The sequence below is a fragment of the Ictidomys tridecemlineatus genome, chromosome 8 (assembly GCF_052094955.1).
Source record: "Ictidomys tridecemlineatus isolate mIctTri1 chromosome 8, mIctTri1.hap1, whole genome shotgun sequence".
Taxonomy (NCBI): Eukaryota; Metazoa; Chordata; class Mammalia; order Rodentia; family Sciuridae; genus Ictidomys; species Ictidomys tridecemlineatus.
The window spans coordinates 156,248,424-156,260,307 of NC_135484.1; the positions used below are offsets into that span (position 1 = coordinate 156,248,424).

Sequence of the window (11,884 nt, forward strand, 5' to 3'; positions counted from 1 at the left end):
ACATCTTTCTAACTCATCACATTTTAACCTATTGTTGCCTTTGAGCAATTTTATAACTCTTTGTAAATAGATAGGCACCATTATTTGGGTAAATTCTCCAAAAGCCCATATGTGGAAGGGTTGGTTCCCAGACCATGTGCTCCTGCAAGGTGGTGGGAGCTTAAGTGGTAGGTCTGGTGGGAGGTTCCAGGTAACTAGGGGCTGCCCTTGACAGGGGTTGTAGGGCCCTGGTCTCCAGTCTCTCTGCCCCTAACTGCAAGGAGAGGACTGGCTTTTAGCCCCACACTCTACTGCCATGGTGTCCTGCCTCTGTCAAAGGCTCAGAAGCAACAGACACCAAAGCCATGACCCCAGAATACCTCTCCTTTTTAAGTTGGTTATCTCAGGTTGCAGTAACAGAAAGCTGACAAACACAATAGACATGAAACTTCTGCCTTGTCCTGTGGACAGTCATGCCTGCATTTCCAGCTCAATTCCTTTGCTCCATATGAATTGGTACCTTTTGACTTTCCCTCCACACTAGTTATAGCATTGAATAAATAAAATAAGATCTTTAATCAGCCTTCATTTTTTATTGAGGCAAAATTCAAACAACAAAAAAATCAACCATTTGAAAATGAACAATCTGGTGGCATTATGTCTACAATGTTGTGCAGCCATCACTCCTGTCTAGTTCTAAAACCTTTCCTCACCACCGAACAGAGACCACTCACTCAGCAGTGGTCCTTGGAGGTGTACCGCCAGCTTTGAGTAACCACTGAGCTAGTTCTGCATTGACCTCTCCTGGACACTTTGCTAAATGGAGCCATACACTGTTTGATCTTTGCGACTGACTTCCTTCCCTTATACATTTGAGGTTCTAGGTTGTAGTGGTTGTCAGCATCTCCTTATTTTTTGTTTCAAGCCAGGTTCCACCAAGCGGATATTCCACGTATTTATCCACTCACCAGGTGATGGGCACTGGAGTTGGCTCCACCCCTGGGCTCTTGTAAATAGTGCTGGTATAAACATTGATAGAATTTGTTTGAACACCTGCTTTTAATTCTTTGGGTATATCCTAGGGATGCGACTGTGGAATCATCAGGTAACTGTACACTTAACTGTCTCAGGAGGCACCAAGCTTTTGCTGGGTGCCTGCAGCATGTTTCAAATCATTAGCGTCTACAAGGGCTCCAATTTCTCCACATCCTCACCAGTGCTTGACCCTTGGGTGTCTTCTTTGAGCTTAGTGGGTAGGAAATCACATCCTATTGTGGGTTTTGTTCTTATTTCCCTAACAATAATGTTGAGCATCTTTTCATGTACTTGTTAGTCATTTTGATATTTTCTTTCAAGAACTATCTATTCAAGTCCTTTGCTCAATTTTTTTAATTAGCTACACATGACAGTACAATGATCTTGACAATTCATACATTTGAATCAAATGGGGTATAATTCTTTGCTCAATTTTTAATAGGTTTGTTTTTCTTCATTGCATTCTAAGGGTTCTATATATATTCTGGACACAAAATCCTTTCCAAACACCTTATTTTAAAATATTTTCTCATTCTTTAGGTTGTCTTTTCATTTTGATAGTGTCTTCTCATGCACAAAACTTATTAACTTCAGTGAAATCCAATGTATATATTTTTATTTTGTTGCATGTATTATTTGTGACCTAAGAAGCCTTTGCCAAGTTTAAGGTAATGAAAACTCATCCATTTTCTTCTTACAGTCTTATGTTAACTCTTACCTTCAGGTTTCTAACCCATTCTGAGTTAGACTTTGTATAAAGTGGAAATCCACTTCACTCTTTCACATGTGGATATTCAGTTGTTCTAGCGCCATTTGTTGAAGAGTTGTTCTTTTTCTATTGAATGGTCTTTTTAGCCCTTACTAAACTTCAGCTGGCCATGAGGGAATGGGCGTATTTCTGGACTTTCAGTGCAACTCTGTCAATGTATATGCTTATCCTTAGGCCAAAACCACAGTGCACTATTTTTTTAATATCTTATTTTTTTTAATTGTAGATGGACACAATATCTTTATTTTTATGTGGTGCTGAGGATCGAACCCAGGGCCTCACACATGTGCTAGGTGAGCACTCTATCACTGAGCCACAACCCCAGTCCTACAGTGCACTTATTATGACAGTTTTGTAATAACTTCTGAAATCAGGAAATAGGAATCCTCCAACTTTGGTTTCCTCTTCATTTGGAGTGCCTTGCACTTTCATATCAACTAAAATCAGATTTTTCATTTCTCCAAAAATATCACTGGGATTGCATTCAATATGTAGACAGAATTGGGTGGAACTACCTCATCACAATATTAACTCTTGTAACCCATGAACATGGGATATGGTTGCCGCAGTCCGGCTGCAGCATAATAAGGGGGGGGGGGACATGAATAACTTGTGTACGTTGATGCAGCAGCCGTTTATTGTAGGACAACAGAGCTATTTATACATTTTGCACAGCTTATCTAATTAGCATAAACTAGATACATCAGTCAACCAATAAGGAATCTCCACACTTAATGGCTGGCTTTTGTTACTTCTCAAACCACTCCCTCTGGCATTTTGCCAGGCACCATCCAGACTTGTTTACGAACTCTAACATTTCTCTGGCAAAATACCACGTGTTATTTTGACTTGTCTACAGACCTTAACATATGGTGATTATTAATTTTATGTATCAGCTTGACTAAACCACAGTACTTAGCTATTCTAGATGTTTCTGTGAAGAAACATCTTTTTTTTTTTTTTTGGATGGAATTAGTGTCTTTTCTCTCTTATGCACTTCAAGTAGAACTGTCCTCCCTAAGTGTGAGTGGGCTTTATCAGCTGCAGTCCACAAGAGAGTAAAGATTAATATCCCTTGAAGAAGGGAAAATTCTGTAACAAAATACTTTCAGACTCTGGCTTGCAATATCAGCTCTTCCCTAGACTCCAGCCTGCTGTTCAGCCCTGCCGACCTCCAACTCAGACTGCACAGTGAGCCATGTGAGCCACTTCCTAACAACTCTCTCTGCACACACACACACACACACACACACACACACACACACACACACACACCCTATTGGTTCTATTTCTCTGGAGAGCCCTCACTAGTACAGAAGTCTTTCCTTTTTTCATAGGTCTCCATTAACTTCTCTCAGCAATGTTTTGCAGCTTCTGGTGTACAATTCTCACATCTTGTTGATTAAATTCATTCTTCAGTATTTTTTTTATCATGTGTTCATTTTACATCTGTGAGAGTAATGGTTTTATCTTTTTAAATTATCTTTTGCCAGACGACTATGTAGTTTCCTTTGATCAACAAAGTGTTCTGGAGCCCCTACTTCAGGTCTCTAAAATGCCACATAGTTTCACACAGAAAGGGCCTTATTCAATTAAAACAAAATAAAAGGGGCTATTTTGTCTCCTTCCCTCCAATCTTGCATATATATATATCCTGCCCCAGCTGTGGGAGGAATTTAAAAGGTCAAGACTCAACTCTTAGCTGGCTGAACCAATTCAATTGAAAATAAGTTCTCTTTCTGTATGGCTATTCTATTTAATGTCCTGTTTGAAGGATTGAATGGTGTTGTTAAATTAGAGATCTCCAAGATGAAAAAAGGAAGACGTTACATGTGTATGTTGCAGCATATATGAAGTAGGACAGAAGATAGGAAACTAGAAAGGAAAAATAAAATGCATATTCATATTTACATCCATCTATATGCACGAAGAAAATCAAGGAGGATACTATGAACTCTGAATGACAGTGATACACTGGAGTAGTGCTGACAAGTGGGCAGACGGGGGGGGGGGGTGAGGGATAAAGGAAACTCTTCGCTGTGTACCTGTTTAGTTCCTCATCATTTGAATGCATTTTCTTATCCAAGGGGAAAAAATGTGTATTTCCTTAATTTCCAATGGTCTTCAAATCATCCTTAAAGGCTCGCTCCCGCTCCGGGGCTGGTTGGCTCGCTATCTCCGTCGTTGACGGTCGTGCTTCCTTGGTCTTAAGGTCTATTCCTCGTGCACTGCCCCGAGGAGAAGGAGACACCCGGCGCAGGACACGCAGTGCGCAGCGCGGGGTTGAGGGTCTTGCTTGCTCCTTTCACTGCGGCTGCGGTGACCACGCACAGAGGTGGGGCTCCGAGCAGCACCCACTGCCTGCAGGGCTCCGCATTGCGCGCTCAGCTGGGGGCACCCAGGTGTGGAGTGCGGAGCAGACGCGCCCCAGGAGGCGGGCTCTCCGCTCCCCTCCGCTGGGTCCGTCCTGGGCGGGTCCACTCCTAGACGTCGGCACCCCCTGGCAGCTCCTTCCCCTCCAAGGTCAGCGACAGCCTTCCTTGTGCTTTAACCCTGCAACCAGCCGGCACCCGCCACGCCCGGGCCGGTTCTGGGGCCGTCCGTCACCTCGCTACTTACCCACGGGAATCCGTGTCCACGCCTTTTCCACTGCTCCCCTTCAAAAGGAGGGACCACCCCAGGCCGAGAGGCCAAGTGTGCAGAGAAGCGGGACCGGAGGGAGTCGCCCGGCGGGCGCGGAGACCCAGGACTGGCCTCCGAGGGGAGGATGACCACAGCGCGGGAGGACGCGGAGGACTCGGGGTACGCGGGAGGAGCAGCGGGGACGGGTGAGGATGGGTGAGGAGCAGCGGGGACAGGGGAGGACCAGAGAGGGCGAGGAGGACCAGCGAGGACGCGGAGGGCAGGTGAGGACCAGCGAGTACGCGGAGGACAGGTGAGGACCGGAGAGGACGCGGGAGGGCCGGCGAGGACACGGAGGACAGGTGAGGACCGGAGAGGACGTGGGAGACAGGTGAGGACCGGCGAGGACGCGGAGGGCAGGTGAGGACCGGAGAGGACGCGGAGGACAGGTGAGGACCGGCGAGGACGCGGAGGACAGGTGAGGACCGGAGAGGACGCGGAGGACAGGTGAGGACCGGAGAGGACGCGGAGGACAGGTGAGGACCAGCGAGGACGTGGAGGACAGGTGAGGACCGGAGAGGACGTGGGAGGACCGGCGAGGACACGGAGGACAGGTGAGGACCGGAGAGGACGCGGAGGACAGGTGAGGACCGGCGAGGACGCGGAGCCGGAGAGGACGCGGAGGACAGGTGAGGACCGGCGAGGACGCGGAGGGCAGGTGAGGACCGGAGAGGACGCGGGAGGACTGGCGAGGACGCGGAGGACCATTGAGCGCACGGAAGAGCCCGCGCTCCGCCCCGGCGCGCCCACCTCCGGGTCCAGTCAGCACGGAAAGCAGGTGGATCCCTGGGCGCGCCCGGTGCCGCCGCGCGCGGGAGATTGCGGGCGCCTGGGCACCGCGGCCGGAGTGGCCGGCGTTTTCTCCGCAGGCATCGCCGCGGGTACTTCCCAAAACAATGCGGGAAACTTCCACGTTCCTCCTGCTTCCCGGTCGCACCGTCCCACCGCTCGGCTTGCTCTGGGGGCGAACTCCTCCTGGGGGTTTCCTTTCTAACTGCTAAGAACGTGCGCAGCGGCGCCCAGGAGTAGCGGGTACGGTCGGGAGACGCGAGGGCGGCAGCTGCTCTCCGTCTAGGAGCCGGTTACACTTGGGAAAAGTTAAAAGGAGGGGAGCTGGCCCGTACGGGGATCGAACCCGCGACCTTGGCGTTATTAGCACCACGCTCTAACCAACTGAGCTAACCGGCCGGCCGTGCGAGGCCGCGCTTTCTTTCATGTTTTGAACGATCTCTAATGTCCGGGGCGTTTTTCTTCTGCGAAGAATGAGTTCCGCTCTCTCTTATTATTTATTATTTAAAAAGGAAGAGGGAAGGACTCCGCCCCAACCAGAGAGAACTGCTCGCTCTGGGAGGCTGGGCCCTGTGCGCGGCGACCCCTCCGCTGCGCGTTTTCCGTAGGCAGCTCGGCGCGGGCTCCGCCTGGCGCTGTCGCCGGGTGGCGACGCACGGAGACGCCGGGGCGTACGGAACGCCGCGGCCGGGGCCTCAGGGCGCACCCGGAAGAGCCGCAGCTCTCGTCCCGCGCTCGAAAAGGCGAGAGTCGCGCCAGCCACGAGGCCGCTGGAGGCCGTGGCGCCCAGCACCCGGACAGTCGCAGGGGTCGGAAGACGCGGGTCGGCGGCCGGCGCGGGAGCTGGCGGGCAGGACGCGGCGCGAGCCTGCGCCCGGGCGAGCCCCGCGCCCGCCGGACCCTCCCGCTGGCGGAGCCCACCCCGGAGAGGCGGGCAGCACCCCGCGCCCTGCGGCCCTGCGCATCTCCAGCCGCGCGCAGTGTCCGTGTTTCTCCCCCGTTTCTTCTGAAGTTGAGACCCCGTGAATGCTGGCAGGACCCCTGCTCCTCTTCCGCTCTCCCTTCTTTTAGAGAAAGGAGCCCTGTATCTTGATCAGCCAGGTCACCCTTTCCGCCAAGAAATGTGTAAATTGCTATTTTTTAAAAAGGGGTGAGCTCGCGCCTTTTATTTGAGCACCGTTTACTCCTTCCCTCCGTTCTCCCTCTCCCTAGTGCTCACTGCCCTCCCTCCTCCCCCTGCGTGCGCCTGCCCCTCCTGCGGCTCAGCTCTGAGACCCTTTCTGCCCCTCAGCCGGGCCCACTGTCGGCGCTGGGCGGCCTCCGCTCTCCTGGCCCAGGCTGTTTTTGTCTACATCTCTCGTCGGGAATCCCTGCTGGGGCTCCGGGTGGCTCTCCACCCGACAGTGCAAACACAAACTGCCCTAGGCTGACCTCTCTTGGTTTCCCTGGTGCTCCAGTTTGCATTTTAAATGTCCCCAGGTCCTTGTGTTCAAGGCTTGGTCCCCAGCACGCTGGCAGCCACTGGGAGTTAGCAAGGCCTTCAGGTCAGACGTGCCCTCCCCAGGGACAGCGGAAACCCCGCCCCTTCCGCCGCCTGGTCACTTCCGGGTTTGCTCTGAGGTCCACTTGAGCCATGGTCCAAAGTAACAGGGCGCACTTCACTCTCCACCTTTCGGGGGTCTTCTTATGTCCATCCTACATATGACATCCAGGGGGTTTATTCCAGTAAGGAGGATAAGGACAGGGACATCGATACCATCTTCCCAGAAACCTTGACAGGTTTTCATTCCTATATTTATCATTTTATCTGCATGTTTTTACTAGCAGACGGATTGCACCTATAAAACTTACGTATGATTGTATTACAAGGTAATGTATTAGTGTTTACTTGTAAGCATATTTATTCATATCCTATATTTAGTTATATTTGTGTATCACCAGTGAAATCAGTTATTATTACTAAGAGCAATAAACATATTCAATTGCCTTTGATTCAATTTGTTAACATTAGCATTATACCATTTCTATAAAACTCAGAAACCTGTACTTTTTTTTTTTTGGTACTCTTACATAAGAGCAAATATCTTGGTATCTCTCTCTTGTAGTGTTGGTTGTTGCCTTGTTAATTGGGTGGTTAGTAGGGTGAGACTTTCCCATACCTTGGGTTCCTACACAAACTGAAGTTCACTGTAAACAGTAAATTAAGTTTACTAAAATTAAGACTCACCAATCAGAAACCACCAAACTGGCCTCTAACTAGGGGTATTAAACTAGTATCAGTCAAATGCCTTTTCTGTGTCTTGCTCCCTGAACACCTATAGTTTGTTAGAGTCTGTAAACAAGTCTGGATGGCGCCTGGCATATTGCCAGAGGGAGTGGTTTGAGCCATTAAGTGTGGAGATTCCTTATTGGTTGACTGCTGTATCTAGTTTATTCTAATTAAGATAAGCTGTGTGGAATGTATAAATACCTCTGTTGTCCTATAATAAAGGGCTCCTACTCCTGCTGTATCAATGTACACAAGTTGTTCGTCACACACACACACACACACACACACACACACCGTTATTTTGCTGCAGCTGGACTGGACTGCGGCAATAATTCCTCCTGTGGCCCCCTCATCTGGTGTTGCCAGATGCCATAGTGGTCTGCTCAGATTAAATCTTTACAGTGCCTAAGTTGTTTGTTGTTATTTTTGCTGTTTTACTAGGGGTTGAACCAAGACCTTTTAAACCACTGAGCCACATCCCCAGCCCTTTTAAGTTTTTACTTTGAGACCAGATCTTGCTAAATTGCTTAGGGCCTCACTGAGTGGCTGAGGCTGGCCTTAAACATGTGATTCTCCTGCCTCAGCCTCCCAAGCCACTGGGATTATAGGCATGCACTACCACGCCCAGTTTATGTTTTAACAATGGGGACTGGCTTTATGATGGTCATCCCTTGAGGAATCAGCTTCCACTCAGGCTTTGAAAACCATGTGTTCTCTCCCTCTCTCCCCTGCCCCCTCTGCCCCACCCCCACCCCAGCAGCTTTCTTCACGGAGCCCAAAACCCTTCTCCTGGTGGACAGCCCAGTTAGTGTTTTTGATTGGCAGTTAGTCTTCAAGTCGTCATCCTTGGTTTTGTTTTGGTTTTCACAGCAGCAATGGATTGCGTCTTGTGTTTTAATTTGCATGTGAGTGACTTGATTTTGAATCTTCTGTCTGCTCATCTAATGACTTTAGATGACTGTTACTTTAATGACTGTAACTTTGTGTGGACTTTGACTTCCAGAACCAGTTCACCCTATTTCTTCTCACACACTGAAATCGCTCTTGCTGAGCTTCCCACCTGTTCCTTTCCCCCATAACTTTGGCAATGGGATGACTGAAACTGACATGCATTCTTCTATCATCCAAGTACATTGTCCGTGTCAAAGAGTTTCTCCCAGTGCAGACCTAGCAGAGGGCTCCTCCCATCCTTGGGTCCCAGAGGAGGTCACAACTCCTCATCGGTTCAGATGCTAAGAATCTCATCTCCCATCCTCACCTGTGATCGCTGGATTCAATTTTCAGTAGCAGCACGGTTTTTAGACATTTCTTATCTGCCTCAAGTAGGTCTTTCACCACTTCCAATGGTTTTGGCCTCTTTTGTGCCTTTATTTTTTTCTATTTCTTCAGATAATCTTCCTTGGAAATATTCAAAGATTTCTCCATCTGCTTCTCAGGTGAGGTCACCAACTGATCTAAAATCACTAAAAATCACTCTGATTTATTCCAGTAGCATGATGTTGTCAAAGTCCTCATCAACAAAGGCTCATTATTTCCTTAATTATGTGCAGGCCTTCTGTCACCCTTCCAGACACTGCACAACACCATCGAGGTGGTCTAGATTTTCTCCTGAGGTCAGAAGAAACCAAGATCCTTGTTGATCACTCTCATTGTTCACCAGGGACACTGTGCTTTCCTTTTAGTGTTTCTTTCATGACAATTTTTCTTCAAAAAAAAAAAAAAGCCATGACCTTGAAGCTCTCCCCTGTGGGACCACCAGTTGCCAAGAAAAGCTGTCAGCACATTGTGAAAAGCCAATAATTGGGATGTTCTATTTTGAACCACTCTGGGAAATTGGAGCCAGCTGAAGGGAAGGAAACAGAAAGCCTCTCCTAGGTATGACTTCATGGAATGAAAGTGGTCTTCACGTCTGGTCTAGATCCACAGGTCTGGTCCTAGATCCCACTGGCAGGACTTTTCCTGAGCTGCTTTCCACAAAGGCTGCCAAGTTGAAGACAGAGAAGGACAGGGTGTCACCCACCACCCCTAGAGACTCCCCTGCCCTGTCATTTTCAACTATCCTGTGACACCACAATGCTCCTCATTCTCAAAGACCCAAGGACAAAGATTTCTTTGAAAACCACCTGCATTGCAATGGTGCTGTTGAAATTTCAGTAGGTGTTGTTTGCTATGTCTTACAGAGTCAAACAGTGTCAAGTAACAAGAGTTGCACTGGTCAGGGCTCCCCAGAAACACAACCATGTGTGCAAGCATGTGTGCAAACACAGAAGGACTTTGTTTTAAGGAACTGGCTCACACAGTTGAGGAGGGTGATGAAGACTGTTTGCTTGTCCAAACTCTAGTGAAGCTCCTGCAGCTTCTCCTGGGCCTATCTGTGCACTTGCTCATAAATTCCAGTTTTAGTAATGCACCTGCCAAGTCTAGTGAGCAGAAAGCCTCCACCCTCAGTATCTGATAACCCAGTAGCTCATCAGGTTCTGCATGCTGCACCATCCCCAGGTGGTGTCCATCACCTGGACCATCTCATCCCTGATGCTCCTCTTGGTGGTCTTCTGTTCACTAGCCACCACACCACACTGGCTGTGAGTTCCCACTTGCCAACGTTGTGTCCAGAGTTGAGCCCAGTGTCTGCCACACAGGAATACTCTGTGGCAGGGGTGCCTTAGCTGCTGCAACCGTTCCAAATAGTGTCCCATGCCAGGGTGTAGCAGGTGTCCCTGAATCCTTTTTTTTTTTTTTTTTTTTAAGTGAGCTTTGGCAAATCCAGAATCTGACAAGAAAGCCCAGCAGGCTGGAGACTCAGGAAAGGGTTGAGCTCGAATCCAAATACAACCTGCTGGCAGAGTTGCCTCTTGCTGGAGGAGGTCTGCCTTTTCTTCTACCTAGCTGACTTCAGGAATCCCACACGTTATGACAGGTAATCAGCTTCATTCAGTGTAAATATAAATTTCATCCAAAGGCACTCTCACAGAAACATCCAGAATAATGTTCACCCACACACAGTGCCTCGGCACCATGACTGAGTCTAACTCACATGTAAATTTACCATCCAAACTTGTGGATGTTTTTATCCTATAGTTTCTAGACAAGGTTGGAACACTCAGAGATGTGCATCTTTTATTGAAAAAATATACAGTTTGACGTCATCACATAAATGGACACCCAAAAGGAGTGAAATGTGGACTTGATCAAGCACAGCTACATGTCAGGGAAAGTCTTGCCTGACTGTACTTGCAGTACCTTGAAGAGAAGGCTGGATGTAGTTTAGGGCAGGTGCTTCCCTAACCAGAGGGAGGTGGGAGGAGTTGTGTGATTCTACAAAAGAAATTTTTTAAAAAGAAAGAAGTTCCTAAATTCTGCAAGCAATTCAGAAATATGATGGGAAGAGAAAACAACTAAAAAAAGAAAAAAAGAAAAAATTGTAGTGTACCATGAGACAGAAGAAACAAGCCATTGTTACTGCTTATTAAATACAGGTAATCCAATCAATCTTCCTATTATTCTTTTTAAAAAAAACTTTAGGTTAAATATCTTAAGAATAAACACAAAATAATATAGGTACAAAACAACTATCCGCATTCCATAGTTTCAAGGTTTCCATATTGGAGCACAGAAACACCTCTACATGTTCACATATTATTGATTACTTTTGACACGTCTAACCGGTTCCATTCTTGTTTGAGAGAAGACCTAAGGGGCGAGGAAGGATCCCCGTAACTAAAAGCTAGGCTGCAGGCACCCTGTTCCCGCCCGGTTTCGAACCGGGGACCTTTCGCGTGTGAGGCGAACGTGATAACCACTACACTACGGAAACGGCTGCTGGCGGCCCTTCCTCCCATGCGTAATTGACATGCTCTCCCTGGGGCTCCAGCGCACTCAGCGGGGGTCTGCCCCTAGGGTCACTCTGGTGGCTTCCCTCCTTCTTTTCTATTTATCAATGATAATAACTCCGGGCCGAGCAGAGCCTCCGCCCTGGGTCCCAAATGCGGGAAGAGTGACGGTCTGTGGATTGCTTTCCAGATCCCCCGTGCTGTCTGCACAGGTGACCGCGGGCACAGCGCTGTGATGCTCGCCTCTTGGAGGCAGAAAATGACTCCGAAAACAGTAAAGCAGACTTCTGAGCCCGGGAGAGGGCCAGAGATGAAAAGTGCCGCAGCTGCCCTCGGTGTTCCCTGTGCAGTTGATTGGCCAGCAGTAGCCACCTGGCTCCATGGAGAGCCCAGCTTTCCGCAGACACCGGGAAGCGCAAGGCCAGATCCCGCAGCAGAGCCAAGAAGACGCAGCCTCTGCGCTCAAGACCCAGTGTCTAGCAGTGAGGCTTCCTTATAAAGTCACGGTAACATCATCCTGTTGCGTTATTG

At 48.6% G+C, this 11,884-nt stretch overlaps 2 non-coding genes across 2 annotated transcripts; both read right to left on the reverse strand.

The window, feature by feature from the left end:
- Positions 1-5,579: 5,579 nt before the first annotated feature.
- Positions 5,580-5,653, reverse strand: Trnai-aau (transfer RNA isoleucine (anticodon AAU)). Its single transcript has one exon. It is a non-coding gene; the product is annotated as a tRNA-Ile (tRNA).
- Positions 5,654-11,264: 5,611 nt separating this feature from the next.
- Positions 11,265-11,337, reverse strand: Trnav-cac (transfer RNA valine (anticodon CAC)). Its single transcript has one exon. It is a non-coding gene; the product is annotated as a tRNA-Val (tRNA).
- Positions 11,338-11,884: the final 547 nt, after the last annotated feature.